The 15,760-nt window shown below is 43.9% G+C and overlaps 1 protein-coding gene across 11 annotated transcripts in view; it reads right to left on the reverse strand.

Moving 5' to 3' along the window:
* The window catches only part of MAST2 (microtubule associated serine/threonine kinase 2), a 241,448-nt gene that overhangs the window by 40,888 nt on the left and 184,800 nt on the right, over window positions 1-15,760 (reverse strand). The window lies entirely within an intron of this gene.

Genomic DNA, 15,760 nt, shown 5'->3' on the forward strand with positions numbered 1-15,760 from the left:
GGCGCCGGCACACCGGGTTCTAGTCCCGGTCGGGTCGCCGGATTCTGTCCCGGTCGCCCCTCTTCCAGGCCAGCCCTCTGCTGTGGCCAGGGAGTGCAGTGGAGGATGGCCCAGGTGCTTGGGCCCTGCACCCCATGGGAGACCAGGAAAAGCACCTGGCTCCTGGCTCCTGCCATCGGATCAGCGCGGTGCGCCGGCCACAGCGCGCCAGCCGCGGCGGCCATTGGAGGGTGAACCAACGGCAAAGGAAGACCTTTCTCTCTGTCTCTCTCTCTCACTGTCCACTCTGCCTGTCAAAAAAAAAAAAAAGAATTAGGGAGAAGCAGAGAGTGAGAGAGATCATCTAACATCTACCCTCTGGTTTACTCCCCAGATAGCTATAAGGATCAGCGCTGTGCCAGGCCAAAGGGTCTCCCACATGGGTGGCAGGGGTCCAAACACTTGGGCCATCTTCTGCTGCTTTTCCTAGGCCATTAGCTCTCCATTAGAAACCTGGACTGGAAGTGGAGCAGCCAGGACACAAACTGGCACCCATAGGGGATGCCAGGGTTGCAGGCAGTAACTTTACCTGCTACACCATGACATTATCCCCTCCTGGTAACTATCAATGATCAAAAGCTCTTAATTTTTACGTAGTCAAATTTATCTTATCCTTTACATCTTGTTTTTTTTTAACTTATTTAATGAATATAAATTTCCAAAGTACGATTTATGGATTACAATGGCTTCCCCCACATACCGTCCCTCCCACCCACTACCCTCCCCTTTCCCACTCCCTCTCCCCTTCCATTCACATCAAGATTCATTTTCGATTATCTTAATATACAGAAGATCAGCTTAGTATACATTAAGTAAGGATTTCAACAGTTTGCTCTCACACTGAAACATAAAGTGAAAAATAATAGATGATTTTTTTTAAATGATGATGAAATCAGATCAGACTTACTGTCATGTTTAATCCCAGTGAGAGTCAAGTTGGGAGTTGATACTTTCTTTTTTTTTTTTTTTTCTTTTTTCTTTTTTTTTTTACAGAGGATCAGTTTAGTATACATTAAGTAAAGATTTCAACAGTTTGCACCCCCATAGAAACACAAAGTGAAATATATTGTTTGAGTACTCGTTATAGCATTAAATCTCAATGCACAGCACATTAAGGACAGAGATCCTACATGAGGAGTAAGTGCACAGTGACTCCTGTTGTTGACTTTACCAATTGACACTCCTGTCTATGGCATCAGTAGTCTCCCTATGCTCCGGTCATGAGTTTCCAAGGCTATGGAAGCCCTCTGAGTTCTCCGATTCTTATCTTGTTTAGACAAGGTCATAGTCAAAGTGGAGGTTCTCTCCTCCCTTCAGAGAAAGGTACCTCCTTCTTTGAAGACCTGTTCTTTCCACTGGGATCTCACTCACAGAGATCTTTTGCCAGAGTGTCTTGGCTTTCCATGCCTGAAATACTCTCATGGGCTTTTCAGCCAGATCCGAATGCCTTTAGGGCTGATTCTGAGGCCAGAGTGCTATTTAGGACATCTGCCATTCTATGAGTCTGCTGAGTATCTCACTTCCCATGTTGGATCACTCTCCCCTTTATTTATTCCATCGGTTAGTGTTAGCAGGTACTAGACTTGTTTATGTGCTCCCTTTGACTCTTAGTCCTTTCATTATGATCAATTGTGAACTGAAATTGATCACTTGGAATAGTGAGATGGCATTGGTACATGCCACCTTGATGGGATTGAACTGGAATCCCCTGGTATGTTTCTAACTCTACCATTTGGGGCAAGTCAGCTTGAGCATGTCCCAAATTATACATCTCTTCCCTCTCTTATTCCCACTCTTATGTTTAACAGGGATCACATTTCAGTTAATTTTTAACACTTAAGAATAACTGTGTATTAATTACAGAATTAAACCAGTCATATTAAGTAGAACAGACAAAAAAACTACTAAGAGGGATAATGTATTAAGTTGTTCATTAACAGTCAGGGCTATGCGGATCAAGTCACCGTTTCCCATAGTGTCCGTTTCACTTCAGGAGGTTTCCTTTTTGGTGTTCAGTCAGTTGTCACCGATCAGGGAGAACATATGGTATTTGTCCCTTTGGGATTGGCTTATTTCACTCAGCATGATGTGTTCCAGATTCCTCCATTTTGTTGCAAATGACTGGATTTCGTTGTTTCTTACTGCGGTATAGTATTCTAAAGAGTACATATCCCGGCCGGCGCCGCGGCTCACTAGGCTAATCCTCCGCCTAGCGGCGCCGGCACACCGGGTTCTAGTCCCGGTCGGGGCGCCGGATTCTGTCCCGGTTGCCCCTCTTCCAGGCCAGCCCTCTGCTGTGGCCCGGGAGTGCAGTGGAGGATGGCCCAGGTGCTTGGGCCCTGCACCCCATGGGAGACCAGGAAAAGCACCTGGCTCCTGGCTCCTGCCATCGGATCAGCGCGGTGTGCCGGCCGCAGCGCGCTGGCCGCGGCGGCCATTGGAGGGTGAACCAACGGCAAAGGAAGACCTTTCTCTCTGTCTCTCTCTCACTGTCCACTCTGCCTGTAAAAAATAAAAAAAAATAAAAAAAAAAAATAAAAAAAAAATAAGAGTACATATCCCATAATTTCTTTATCCAGTCTACCGTTGATGGGCATTTAGGTCAGTTCCAGGACTTAGCTATTGTGAATTGAGCTGCAATAAACATTAGGCTGCAGACCGCTTTTTTGTTTGCCAATTTAAATTCCTTTGGGTACATTCCAAGGAGTGGGATGGCTGGGTCGAATGGTAGGGTTATCTTCAGGTTTCTGAGGAATCTCCAGACTGACTTCCATAGTGGCTTGACCAGTTTGCATTCCCACCAACAGTGGGTTAGTGTCCCTTTTTCCCCACATCCTCGCCAGCATCTGTTGTTGGTAGATTTCTGAATGTGAGCCATTCTAACCGGGGTGAGGTGAAACCTCATTGTGGTTTTGATTTGCATTTCCCTAATGGTAGTGATCTTGAACATTTTTTCATGTGCCTGTTGGCCATTTGGATTTCCTCTTTTGAAAAATGTCTATTGAGGTCCTTGGCCCATCTCTTAAGTGGGTTGTTGGTTTTCTTTTTGTGGAGTTTCTTGATCTCTTTGTAGATTCTGGTTATTAACCCTTTATCTGTTGCATAGTTTGCAAATATTTTTTCCCATTCTGTCAGTTGTCTCTTCACTCTCCTGACTGTTTCTTTTGCAGTACAGAAACTTCTCAATTTGATGCAATCCCAATAGTTAATTTTGGCTTTGACTGCCTGTGCCTCCCGGGTCTTTTCCAGAAACTCTTTGCCTGTGCCAATATCTTGAAGGGTTTCTCCAATGTTCTCTAGTAACTTGATGGTGTCAGGTCGTAGATTTAGGTCTTTAATCCATGTTGAGTGGATTTTTGTGTAAGGCGTAAGGTAGGGGTCTTGCTTCATGCTTCTGCACGTGGAAATCCAGTTTTCCCAGCACCATTTATTGAATAGACTGTCCTTGGGGTCCCCTGGGGTCAGCTCTGTGGCACAGCACATAAATCCTCTGCCTGCAATGCTGGCATCTCATACAGGCCCCCATTCAATTCATGACTACTCCAATTCTGATCCAGATTTCTGCTAATGAACTTGGGAAAGCAGAGGGGATAGCCCAAGTGCTTGGGCCCCTGTACCTATGTGGGAGACCTGGAAGAAGCTCCTGGCTCCTAGATTAAGTCTGGCCCAGCCCTGGCCATTGTGGCCATTTGAGGAGTGAACCACTGGATGGAAGATCAATCTCACTATCTCCCTCTCTCTCCCCCTCCCCCCAGCCCTTCCCTCCCTCTCTGTAGCTCTGCCTTTAAAATAAAATATATATTTAAACAAAACTCATAAAATTAAGAAACTGAAAATAGAAGCAAAAATTTTGATGACATAAAAATCTTGATGACATAAAGATATTCTCTTATATCCTTTCCAAAAGTTTTATCCCTCACATTTAAATCTATAATTCACCTGGAATTGATTTTTGTGAACAGACAAGTTTGTCAGTTTCTCTACGTGGGCATCCAATTGTCCTAATACCACTTAGTGGAAAGAATCACTTTGCCAACCACTCTACAGTAGCACCTTTGTCATAAATCAAGTGTCTATGTATGTGTAGGTTTGTTTCTGGCCTCTTCATCTTCCTTCTCCTAAATCCATTCTTCTTTATCTAAGTTAAAGGCGTCATCATCCATTAATCACTTAGGCAGGAACTCTGGAGACAGTTCCACATTATGCTGATTTAATCTCCCATACATACTTCATACACTTTTCCTTGTGTCCTTATTTAACCTATTTTCTGCACTGCTTCCAGAATAAAATTTGGCCACATTACCGATCACTTACTAGCTTTAAGCCTTCATTGTTTAGATTAAGAAACAACTTTTGGAGAATCTGATAAAATTTTACCTAGGAAAATGAACAGAGATACATGTACATGTATATTTGGTTAGGAATATAACTGAGAATAACTATGGAGCACCTAAAACCACTGTGGTCCACATATCTTAGGTTAAAAATATTCATGTCATAGATATTAATATCTGAACTCTATACATGGCATACAGCTCTCTAATGACTTTATATCTAAAAATCATTATCCAACTAGCACTTTATAATTTAGTAACACAGATTATAATGGTATCTACTCTTAATTTCCTACATACTATTCTATTTAACACTTACAGATCTTATGTTGTTTGGAATGACTTTTTTTTTTTTTGAAATAATTAGAGAGAGAGAGAGAGAGAGAGAAAGAACATGCTTCATCTGCTGGTTCACTCCCAGGTGGCTGCAAAAGCCAGGGTAGAGCCAGGTCAAAGCCGAGAGCCAGGAGTTTCATCTGGGTCTCCCATGTGGGTGGCAGGGGCCCAATCACTGGGCCATCTTCTGCTGCTTTTCCCAGACCATTAGAAGGGAGCTGGATTGGAAGGAGTAGCTGGTACATGAACTGGCACCCATATGGGTTCGCAGTGTCCTAGGCGCTGGCTTAACTCTGTATGCCACAATGCTGGCCATAGAATGACCTTTCTACCATCATCCAGTAGCTAACTACAGAAGAATTTGCTTAAATGACTACCCAAGCATCCTGGGTATACATTTCTTATAGCCCTTAACATATAAGGTTGAAAACTGTTCCCTAGGAACACAGCTTCCTCTGCAGCTCTCTCAAGTGATGACCATTTACATTTACACACCCTGTGCCACTGGACCTAGTTAGGATAGATATCCTGCTGGCTCTTCATTTTGTCTTAAAACCAGCCAGGTTTGAAATCAGACTGCATCATCATACTGTCTTAACCATTACCATCACTTGCTGAAGCCACCTACACAACTTTGGGATATTCTCTTCACTCTTAGAAGGTTTTTACTTCTGCACCACTGACATCTTACTTACCCATCACTTCTGTCAGGAGTTAGTTCATAGTTCTCATAGAGGATATTTCCAATGTCCTAGTCTCTAGAGAAAGCCACATGAAATTGCTAACTAGTCTCACTTTATGTTTATGATCAATCACTAAACTAGCCTGTTCAAACCACTGGAAACCAGACCAATTTTTTCGTGCATTCTTTGTCTCATTCTTGTGAGAGACTATTTTATACTTTATTCTCTCTCCTCAGGCTCTGAGCAAATCATCCTACTTTCCATTTCAGTGAGAAAACAAAAGTAATCAGAAACGAACTCCAGTAGCTCTCACACCACACCCACCTGTCACCTGTGACACATTCCCTACTTCCACCCCTATTAATGTGAAAGGGCTACCTTAGCCAAGCTTCTGCTTATTTGCCAGAACCCATGCCCTCTCAACTACAGGAGAACACTGTGCCAGCCATTCCCCCTGTGCTCCTATTTTAAAATTTCTTCTCTCTATGAAGTAATATCCATTGGCATATATGCAAGTTGCTCCACCCATATTTGCTTTTCGTCCCTGCCTTTAAGAGCAAATCCCTTTGAACAAAGTGTCTACAGTTATTATCTCCATTACCTTCTCCTTTTCTGACTTTCAAATTAGTTTTTTTTAAAGATTTATTTATTTACTTGAAAGGCAGAATTACAGAGAGAGGTAGATCTTCTATCTGCTGACTCACTCCCCAGATGGCCACAACAACTAGGGCTGGGCCAGGCGGAGGCCAGGAGCTTCTTTCAGGTCTTCCAAGTGGGTACAGGGGCTCAAGGACTTGAAATATCCTCTGCTGCATTCCCCAGCCATTAGCAGGGAGCTAGACTGGAAGTGGAGCAGCCAGGACTCAAACCAGTGCCCATATGGGATCCTGGAGCTGCAGGCCACGGCTTAACCTGCTGTGCCACAGTGCTGCACCCCTCCTCCCCCCAATCAGGTTTTGCTCCTATCACTCCATCAAAACAGCTAATCAATGTCAATACTGACACCACATTGCTACCTCCACCTGGTAATTCTCAAACTTCATCTCACTTATCTGTCCACAGCATTTGGCTCAGGTGATCACTCTATCTCTAGCTCACATTGTTAAAAATGTTAATTTATACTCTTGGAATTTCTGAGCTATAACAGTAAGAAAAGTTTGTTTTCACATAATAAACCCCTTTTAATTACAAAAAAAAGTTTATTTATTTATTTTCACCTAGTTGAAAGGCAGAAAGAAGAGATCTTCCATATGTTGGTTCACTCTTCAAATGCACTCAACAGCCAGGGATGGGCCAGGCCAAAGCCAGGAGCCCAGAACTTCATTGTGGTCTCCCACACGGGTGGCAGAGGCCCAAGCACTTAAACCAACATCTGCTGCCTCCTAGCATGCATTATCAAGGAGCAGGAAAAGAAGCTGAGGAGCTGGAATTTGAACCAGCATCCCAATATAGGATGTGGACATTAAAAGTCCCAGCTTAACCCACAATGCCCACTCTTCTCTTTCCTGACACATTCTTCTTCTTCTTTTTTTTAGAGATTTATTTATTTATTTGAAAGTCAGAATTACATAGAGAGAGGAGAGGCAGAGAGAGAGAGACCTTCCAGCGATGGTTCACTCCCCGGATGGCCGCGACGGCCAGAGCTGTGCCGATCTGAAGCCAGGAGCCAGGAACTTCTCCCCGGTCTCCCATGTCGGTACAGGGGCCCAAGGACTCAGGCCATCTTCTACTGCTTTCCCAGGCCATAGCAGAGAGCTGGATGGAAGTGGAGCAGCCGGATCTCCAACCAATGCTCATATGGGATGCTGGCGCTTCAGGCCAGGGTGTTAACCCACTGCGCCACAGCGCCAGCCCCAACACACACACACACATTCTTCTTATATGGCTTCCAGGTTTCATACTCTTCTTTGATCTCTCCTTACTCCCCTGACCTCTAAAAACTGGAATGCCCTTGGATTCAGTCCCTATATGTATACTCTTTCTGTTTATGCACTCCCTAGGTGATCTCATCTAGATACACAGCTTTAAATTTTTTACATGCTGACAACTAACATTTATATCTTCAGCCCTACTTCTTCCCTGAAATCAAGACAAACATACTGAATTACTCACACAGATGGCCAGAAAATGTCTCAATATATCTAAGGACCCCAAGCATTGGAGGCAATCGGGTCAAATGACTGTTTCTTAGGTATGGGGTTTCTAGATGACACAAGCTAGTAAAATATGAGTTAGGAAAAGTTGACTAGAAAACAGGAGTTAACAAGAACTAGGAATCTAGGGATGGGTGTTGTGGTGCAGTGAGTGAAGCTGTTGCTTGGGATGCCCACACCCTCTATTGGGTGTGCTTGGGATCAAGTCCCACCTCTGCTTCAGATCCAGCTTTCTGCTAACACACACCTGGGAGGCAGTAAGTGATGGCTCAAGTACATGAGTGCCGACCACTCCATGTGAGAGACTTGAATGGCATTCCTGGCTTTGGCCTCGCCCAGCCTTGGCTGTTGTGGGCATTTGGGGAGTAAACCAGCAGACAGAAGATCTCTCACTTTCTTTCTCAGTTGTTCAGCCTTTCAAATAAACAAAAATAAATAAGCTTTTAAAAACCCTACAAGTCCTAAGAATTGGAAAGATTGACTATGTGTATACTAAAGCAATCAAGAATAATACAGGAATAGAATTGCAGAGTAACAGGAGTCAAAAGTCAAAATCTTTACAAATGCAGTGTGTGGAAGTATTAAGTGATAGACTCTAATTGTATGAGATTCAAAGTTTGAGGAGATTAGGATGATGGGAGGGAGAACAACGAAAAAACAAAAGGATCCCTACTCGTACTCCTAGACCCAATGGTTCAACGCTGTGAGAAAGGCAGGCTGAGGGCAATAAATGTGCTAACCTTCCTGCTTGCCCTGAGATTATATTAGAACAGGAACAGGGGGGTGTTCAGAGAAAAATTTAGCAGATAGCAGATTTTGATAAGAATTCCTAAAGGTACAGAGGAAGAGTTTCAAGAGTTATGGAGGGAGAGAAAGTGACAAAACAGGAGAATCTTCAGAGGTTTATAAATTAAGGCAGCAGGGGATTGGGAGGTGTGAGTAACTGAGGGGCTCCTTTGGTGGTGGGCACAAACAGGAATAAGGGATAATGAAATTAGCCCAAAGGGATCCAAAGCAGATAGCAGCAATGAGGCTGAAGTGTTAGGGAGCAAAGAAGGGTAGATTAAGAAATGTTTCTGAAGCAGCCATCATGCAACCTTTCAGGATTGCTCAATCAGTGCCTGAGTCTGGAACATTCCCTTGTATGGAAGCTCTCACTTGGCCCCAGATTCTTCTTCCTTATTAAGAGAAACCCTTCCCCTGTTCTGGGTATGCAGTAAACTTCCTGGTACTGCTTAAGTATGTGTGTCATATGGCACCTGGCCAGCTGCACCACTATATCTGTCCACCATGAGTAGGGAATGGGAGCTCTACTGGCAACCAAAGAGGAGTATGTGCAGCCCATCACCCAGCACAGGCTAACAGAGGGACCCAATGCCATGGGAGACTACAGATACCAAACTTGCTGCATCTCTTCTGCTTTCTGTGGACAAAGTGTTGTTCCAACTACTGTGGTATATACTGAACTCTCCTTAGTGACTGCAAACCTACAGAAGATGCAGGGGGCCAAGATCTCTGGCTCCTACTGGCGGCTGGCCTTGTTATTATCTTTGTTATTTTCCATTCCATGGGAGTCCTCATCTGAGATTGGTAGCTGGATTTTCTGCTCACACTTGACCTTGAATGGCAGGCCTGAATGCCAAAGGAAGACATACTCTCAGTTGCAGTATACTAGGTTAAAATCAGTTGGATGATATGTAACAAATAGCATTAAAATATGTATGTTCAGGGCCAGAGTTGTGGCATAGTGAGTTAAACAGCCACTTCCCATATGGGCACTGATTCGTGTCCTGGCTGCTTCACTTCCGATGTAGCTCCCTGTTGTGAGCCTGGGAAAACAGCAGAAGATGGCCCAAGTGCTTGGGTCTCTGTGCCCATGCGGGAGACCAGGAAGAAGCTCCTGGCTCCTGGCTTCAGCCTGGCCCAGCCCCGGCCATTGTGGCCATTTTGGGAGTGAACCAACAGATGGAAAATATCTCTAGCACATTCTCTTTTGATAATTCTGCCTATCAAAATAAACATTAAAAAAGTATGCTCTTTGACCTATGGATCCTATTCTCCTAAACATCTATATATTACAAGAGTCAGCTCACATATAAATTCTAAGGAGAAAAATCTTGTACATGTAAATATAAAGAACACAAAGAAGGATATTTATTGCAGTGTTAACTGTAAGCAAAAAACTGAAAATAATTACTGGTTATTAATTTAATGCTGCTCAGCTAAAAATTCATCCTGATACCGGACTATGATGGAGAGAACATTCCTGTATGGATTTATCCTTTACAGTGAGCACAGTGTTGAACTTCCTCAGCAGAGGGTGCTGGAGGGACAGTGCAAAGGGAAGAAGCTCTGGGTGCTGCACCATCAATCAGTGGTGAGGACGTGCAGTGGTATTCTGATCCAAGCACATGCCTACAACTTTGTAGCAATAACCTGACCTGGTAATCACATTTCCATCACCCTACCTATAAAATCACCTTCCTAGCATCCTACCTACAGGGACACGGTTTGCCTAGGACTGCCCTGACTTCTTCTGCTCATCTGTTTTAAATCTGCAGGTACCTGAAGGTGCTGTGTGCTCTTGGCAGGAGCTCTCCTCTCTCTGTAGGCAGGAGCACTAGCTTCGACTTTCCTGTGCTCTATCCAACTACTCACTGACTTGTGGACCAGCTCTGTCCTGGGCAAACCAGAAACACATCCTCCAAGCAAGGTCTGAATTCAGGTGACAGAGTTTGTGTTTCCTCAAGAACTTTCCCTGCGTTATTGAGCCCTCTGGAGTTCTCTTACCTATTAAAGTTACTTTCTTCTTGTCAGAGTTTATATTCTTTTTATTAAACTTCATCTATTTTGATTAATTAGTGCCAGGCACCCTGAGCTCTATCATAGTTTTCCTAGATGGAATGTGAGTGCATCATTCTGATGGGTGATAGAAAACATAACAAGATATTAAGAAATCCGAAGTGATAATGGGTGAAGTCTTATATAGCATCCTATAGCAGTCACCAAACTTTTAAATCTTAGTTGAGCAAATGGGCATTTCAGGGGCCGGCACCGTGGCTCACTTGGCTAATCCTCCGCCTGTGGTGCCAGAATCCCATATGGGCCCCAGGTTCTAGTCCCGGTTGCTCCTCTTCCAGTCTAGCTCTATGCTGTGGCTTGGGAAGGCAGTGGAGGATGGCCCAAGTGCTTGGGCACCTGGACCCACGTGGGAGACCAGGAAGAAGCACCTGGCTCCTGGCTTCGGATCGGCATAGCTCCAGCCGTAGCGGCCATTTGGGGGATGAACCAATGGAAGGAAGACCTTTCTCTCTGTCTCTCCCTCTCACTGTCTGTAACTCTACCTGTCAAATAATAAATAAAAAATCTTAAAAAAAAAAAAAAAGAGAAAGAAAGAAATGGGCATTTCAGTTAATGTTCTGCAAACTGCCAAGGCACTATTTTCAATGCAGGTTTGAATTTTTAAACTGAATTGAAGGTACTTCCTTCATATAATTAAAAGGTTGATTAATGTAGATACCAAAAATGAATAAGCATCACTTATTTAAATTACTGTCTGGTTTTGGCCTCCTAATTAGGTCCAAAGTGGTATGATGTTCATCAATAAGAAAACAAACACACAAAGTACGGCAGTTATACATTAGAATACAAGTAACAAAAATAAGCAAACTGACTTTTGGTTTCTGGCCTGGCTTAGGAGTTGCCACTCTGTCCTAACAACAAGTAAAAAGCTGAACAAATTGAAAACAACAACACTTCAACCATCTGCTAGAAAAGTGAGGTTATAGGACAAACCATGGCCTCCAAAGTAGGACAAATATGTAGAACTAGAAATCATAATTTACGGAAACTTAAAAACAGAAACTTCCATGGGAACCAGGGCCAGGGTAGAAAAACCTGATGAACTGTCAAAGGCTCAGCATGGACTGCACGGAGAGTGAAAACACGAGGGGCACAAACTCATGTAGGGGTTCTCACAGTTTCGTTGAGTTTTATCCACAGTATCTCTACCATGTACCGTGTCCTCACGGTGAACACTGAGGGAAATGTTCTCATGACATCAGCAGAGGAAAGGATCTCCCTCTTTTTTAATGAAACATCAGAGCATTCTGTTCTCCTTAACAAGGCCTCCCTCAGGAGAACCTATTAGTAAACACCCAATTCCAGCCTCCTACAGCCATGCAGTCTCACCTAAGGTACGTGAATAAAACAAAGAAGCACTGATGAAATTCACAGCCCAGGGACACTGGTTTGCCAAAAGACTGAAACCTAATCATAGTGCCACAAAACACCTCTCCTCTCCCCAGACCTTACCACTATATTATTAAAGACCTATTACTTCAGTTACTTTTAAAAATTAATTAATTTATTTGAAAGGCAAAACTACAGAGAGAGAGGGAGAGAGTGATCTTCCACCCCACTGGTTCACTTCCCAGATGGCTGCAATGGCCAGGGCTGGGCCAGGCCAAAACCAAGAACCAGGAGCCAGGCACTACATCCAGGTCTCCCACATGGGTGGCAGGGCCCAAATACTTTGGTGATCCTCTGTTGCTTTTCCTAGGCCATTAGCAGGGAGCTGGATCAGAAGTAGAGCAGGTGGAACACAAACTGCCTTCCATATGGGATGCCAGCATCGCATGTGCTATCTTTACCCGCTATGCCACAATGCCAATCCAGAGATAGAAAGTCTAAGAAAGAAATAAAAGGAAGTGCTAGAGATTTTTTTTTTTTTTTTTTTTTTTTTTGACAGGCAGAGTGGACAGTGAGAGAGAGAGACAGAGAGAGAAAGGTCTTCCTTTGCCGCTGGTTCACCCTCCAATGGCCGCCGCTGCAGCCGGCGCACCGCGCTGATCCTGGCAGGAGCCAGGATCCAGGTGCTTTTCCTGGTCTCCCATGGGGTGCAGGGCCCAAGCACCTGGGCCATCCTCCACTGCACTCCCTGGCCATAGCAGAGAGCTGGCCTGGAAGAGGGGCAACCGGGACAGAATCCGGCGCCCCAACCGGGACTAGAACCCGGTGTGCCGGCGCCGCAAGGTGGAGGATTAGCCTATTGAGCCACGGCGCCGGCTGAGATTTTTTAAAACATCAGTGTAACAGGAATGAAGAAAGCCCTTGAAATGGGCTCATTAGTAGACTGAATGCAGTTGAGAAATACATCTCTGAGCTTGAAGATATGATGTTAGAAACCTCCAAAGCTGAAAACCAAAGGAAAAAAAGACTGAAAAAATATCCCCCCAGAATATCCAGGAACCAAGGGACAACTGCAAAAGATGTAACATGACAGAAATATAACAAGAAGAGGGGCCGGCATTGTGGTCTAGAGGATAAAGCCTCCGCTTGCAGTGTCGGCATCCCATATGGGTGCCGGTTCTAGTCCCGGCTGCTCCACTTCTGATCCAGCTCTCTGCTAAGACCTGGGAAGGCAGTAGAGGATGGCCCAAGTGCTTGGGCCCCTGCACCCACATGTGGGAGACCTGGAAGAAGCTCCTGGCTCCTGGCTTCAGATCAGCGCAGCTCCGGCCACTGCGGCCAATTGGGGAGTTGATCTCTCTCTCTCTCTCTCTCTCTCTCTCTCTGCCTCTCCTTCTCTCTTTGTGTAACTCTGACTTTCAAATAAAAAAATAAATCTTTAAAAAAAAAAAAAGGAGACGAGAGAAAGGAACGGAAGAATTATTTGAAGCAACAATAACAAAAATTCCCTAAGTTAACATCAGACACCCAGGCCACAGATCCAAGATCAGAAAACACCAAGCAAGATAAATTCTAAAAGAAACACCACACATGCATATCATATTCTAAGTAAGAAAATCAAAGATTAAGGCAAAAGTCTTGAAAGAGAACCCAAAGGAAAACAGTATCTTATCATGAACGATCACAGAGAAGACCACACTGAACTTCTCAGAAAACACACAAGCAAGATAATGGTGTTGGAAAGAGACCAACTTGGAATTCTGTACCCTGTGAAATTATCCTTCAAAAGTGAAGGTGAGGGGCCAGGGCTGTGGCGCAGAGGGTTAACGCCCTGGCCTGAAGTGCCGGCATCCCATAGAGGTGCCGGTTCTAGCCCCGGCTACTCTACTTCCGATCCAGCTCTCTGCGATGGCCTGGGAAAGCAGTGGAAGATGGCCAAAGTCCGTGGGCCCCTGCACCCACATGGGAGACCTGGAAGAAGCTCCTGGCTCCTTGCTTCAGATCAGTGCAACTCCGGCTGTTGGAGCCATCTGGGGAGTGAACCATGGGATGGAAGACCTCTCTCGGCCGGCACCACAGCTCACTTGGCTAATCCTCCACTTGTGGCACCAGCACCCCAGGTTCTAGTCTCAGTTAGGGCGCCGGATTCTGTCTTGGTTGCTCCTCTTCCAGTCCAGCTCTCTGCTGTGGCCCGGGGAAGGCAGTGGAGGATTGCCCAAGTGCTTGGGCCCTGCACCCGCATGGGAGACCAGGAGAAGCACCTGGCTCCTGGCTTCGGATTGACGCAGTGCTCCGGCTGCAGCGTGTCAGCCGTAGTTGACATTTGGGGGGTGAACCAACGGCAAAAGGAAGACCTTTCTCTCTCTCTCTCTAACTCTGCCTGTCAAAAAAAAAAAAAACCACCCTCTCTTTCTGCCTCTCCTTTGCTTTCTGTGTAACTCTGACTTTCAAATAAATAAATAAAAATTTAAAAAATTTTTTTCAAAAAAAAAAAAAAAGTTAAGGAGAGAGGCCAGCATTGTGGTGTAGTAGGTTAAGTCACCACCATATGGTCATCAGTTATTGTCCCAGATGCTCCACTTCCAATCCAGTTCCCTGCTAATGGCCTGAGGAAAGCAGTGGAAAATGCCTCTGGCACCCACATGGGAGACCTGGACAAAGCTTCTGGCTCCTAGCTCCTGGCTGTGGACATTTGGGGAGTGAACCAGCGGATAGAAGATCTCTGTCTCTCTCTGTAACTCTGTCTTTCAAACAAATAAAAATTTTCTTTTTTAAGGAAAATATCTAGTTATTAAAAAAAAGTAAAGGAGAAATAAAGATATTCTCAAAAAAAAAAAGAGAAAACTTGATACCAGTAGATGTTTTCTGCAAGAAATGATAAGTTGTTCAATAAGAAGGAAAATTATGAGTGAGAAACTGAGCTCTTTTCAAGAAAGATAGTATCAAAAATTAATAAAGGTAAAATGAAAAAACTTATTTTCTTACTTAATTTATATAACCTCTTTCATAGTGTCTAATATAATGGTAACAATGTATTTGATTATGTAGATTTCATATATGCATATGTATAAGTGAAATGAATGGCACCAATGAAACAGGGGACCAGAGGGAAGATTTAGGTATATTTTGCTATTATAAGGAGATACGATACACAGGTATGTAGGATGGATCACTTACCAATTTATATTGCAAACTCTAGGATAACATTTTTAAAAGGTATAAACTGATGATAAAATGATATAAAGTGGAATAAAATCAAATAAATACTCAAAACAACAAAGGAAAAATGTAAAGATCAAAACAGAGTCCACGGACTGGGCTTTTATGTCTATCCCTCACCCCTGGATTTTCTCCAGTGGTTTACTAAGAGATGAAGAAGAGGACACTGACATTTATGAAGAATTAAGCATACTACATATATTAACTCAAATTTAAGTCCACAGACCCAGGCTGGCTGAAAAGTGCAGGTGGTGTTCTCAATCAAAGCCACTTGAGTAGGAAAGATTTAGTCCCAAATTCTAACTGCCAGGACTCTAGAGAGATAATCATCCTAGAGAGGAACAGTCAGTAGTAATTACTACCCGGTACTCACATTACAGTTGTGAAACTATGTCAAGGTTTAGACATGCTAAATTTATTTCTATATGATTTAAAAAAATGTCACATCATGTTTGCTGAGTTCTTAAAAAGTTCTAGGGTATCCTGTGCTATTTAAGCTAATCCAGGACCCAGTCAATTTTCTGGCAGAAAGTATCTAGGCACAATAAGAGCTTTGCTTCAAAGATCAAATATGTCTCCAATTCCAAGACCCCTGTGCTCTTGGTTATTTGAGAGGTTAATTGATTCTTGTTAAATGGCCAAGAATACCCTGAATAGCTTGCCACTAGGCTCAGACTATCTAGGTCCAAGAGGGACCTTTCTCCCCAGGGCAAAGTTCAGTTTCAGAATCAGGACTCTCAATGCCCTCAGGGGCTGCAAATGCATGCATAAACACCATCTTTCTCAGTAAACTGTGAGCAGCTGT

Source organism: Oryctolagus cuniculus, chromosome 7, assembly GCF_964237555.1.
Source record: "Oryctolagus cuniculus chromosome 7, mOryCun1.1, whole genome shotgun sequence".
Taxonomy (NCBI): domain Eukaryota; kingdom Metazoa; phylum Chordata; class Mammalia; order Lagomorpha; family Leporidae; genus Oryctolagus; species Oryctolagus cuniculus.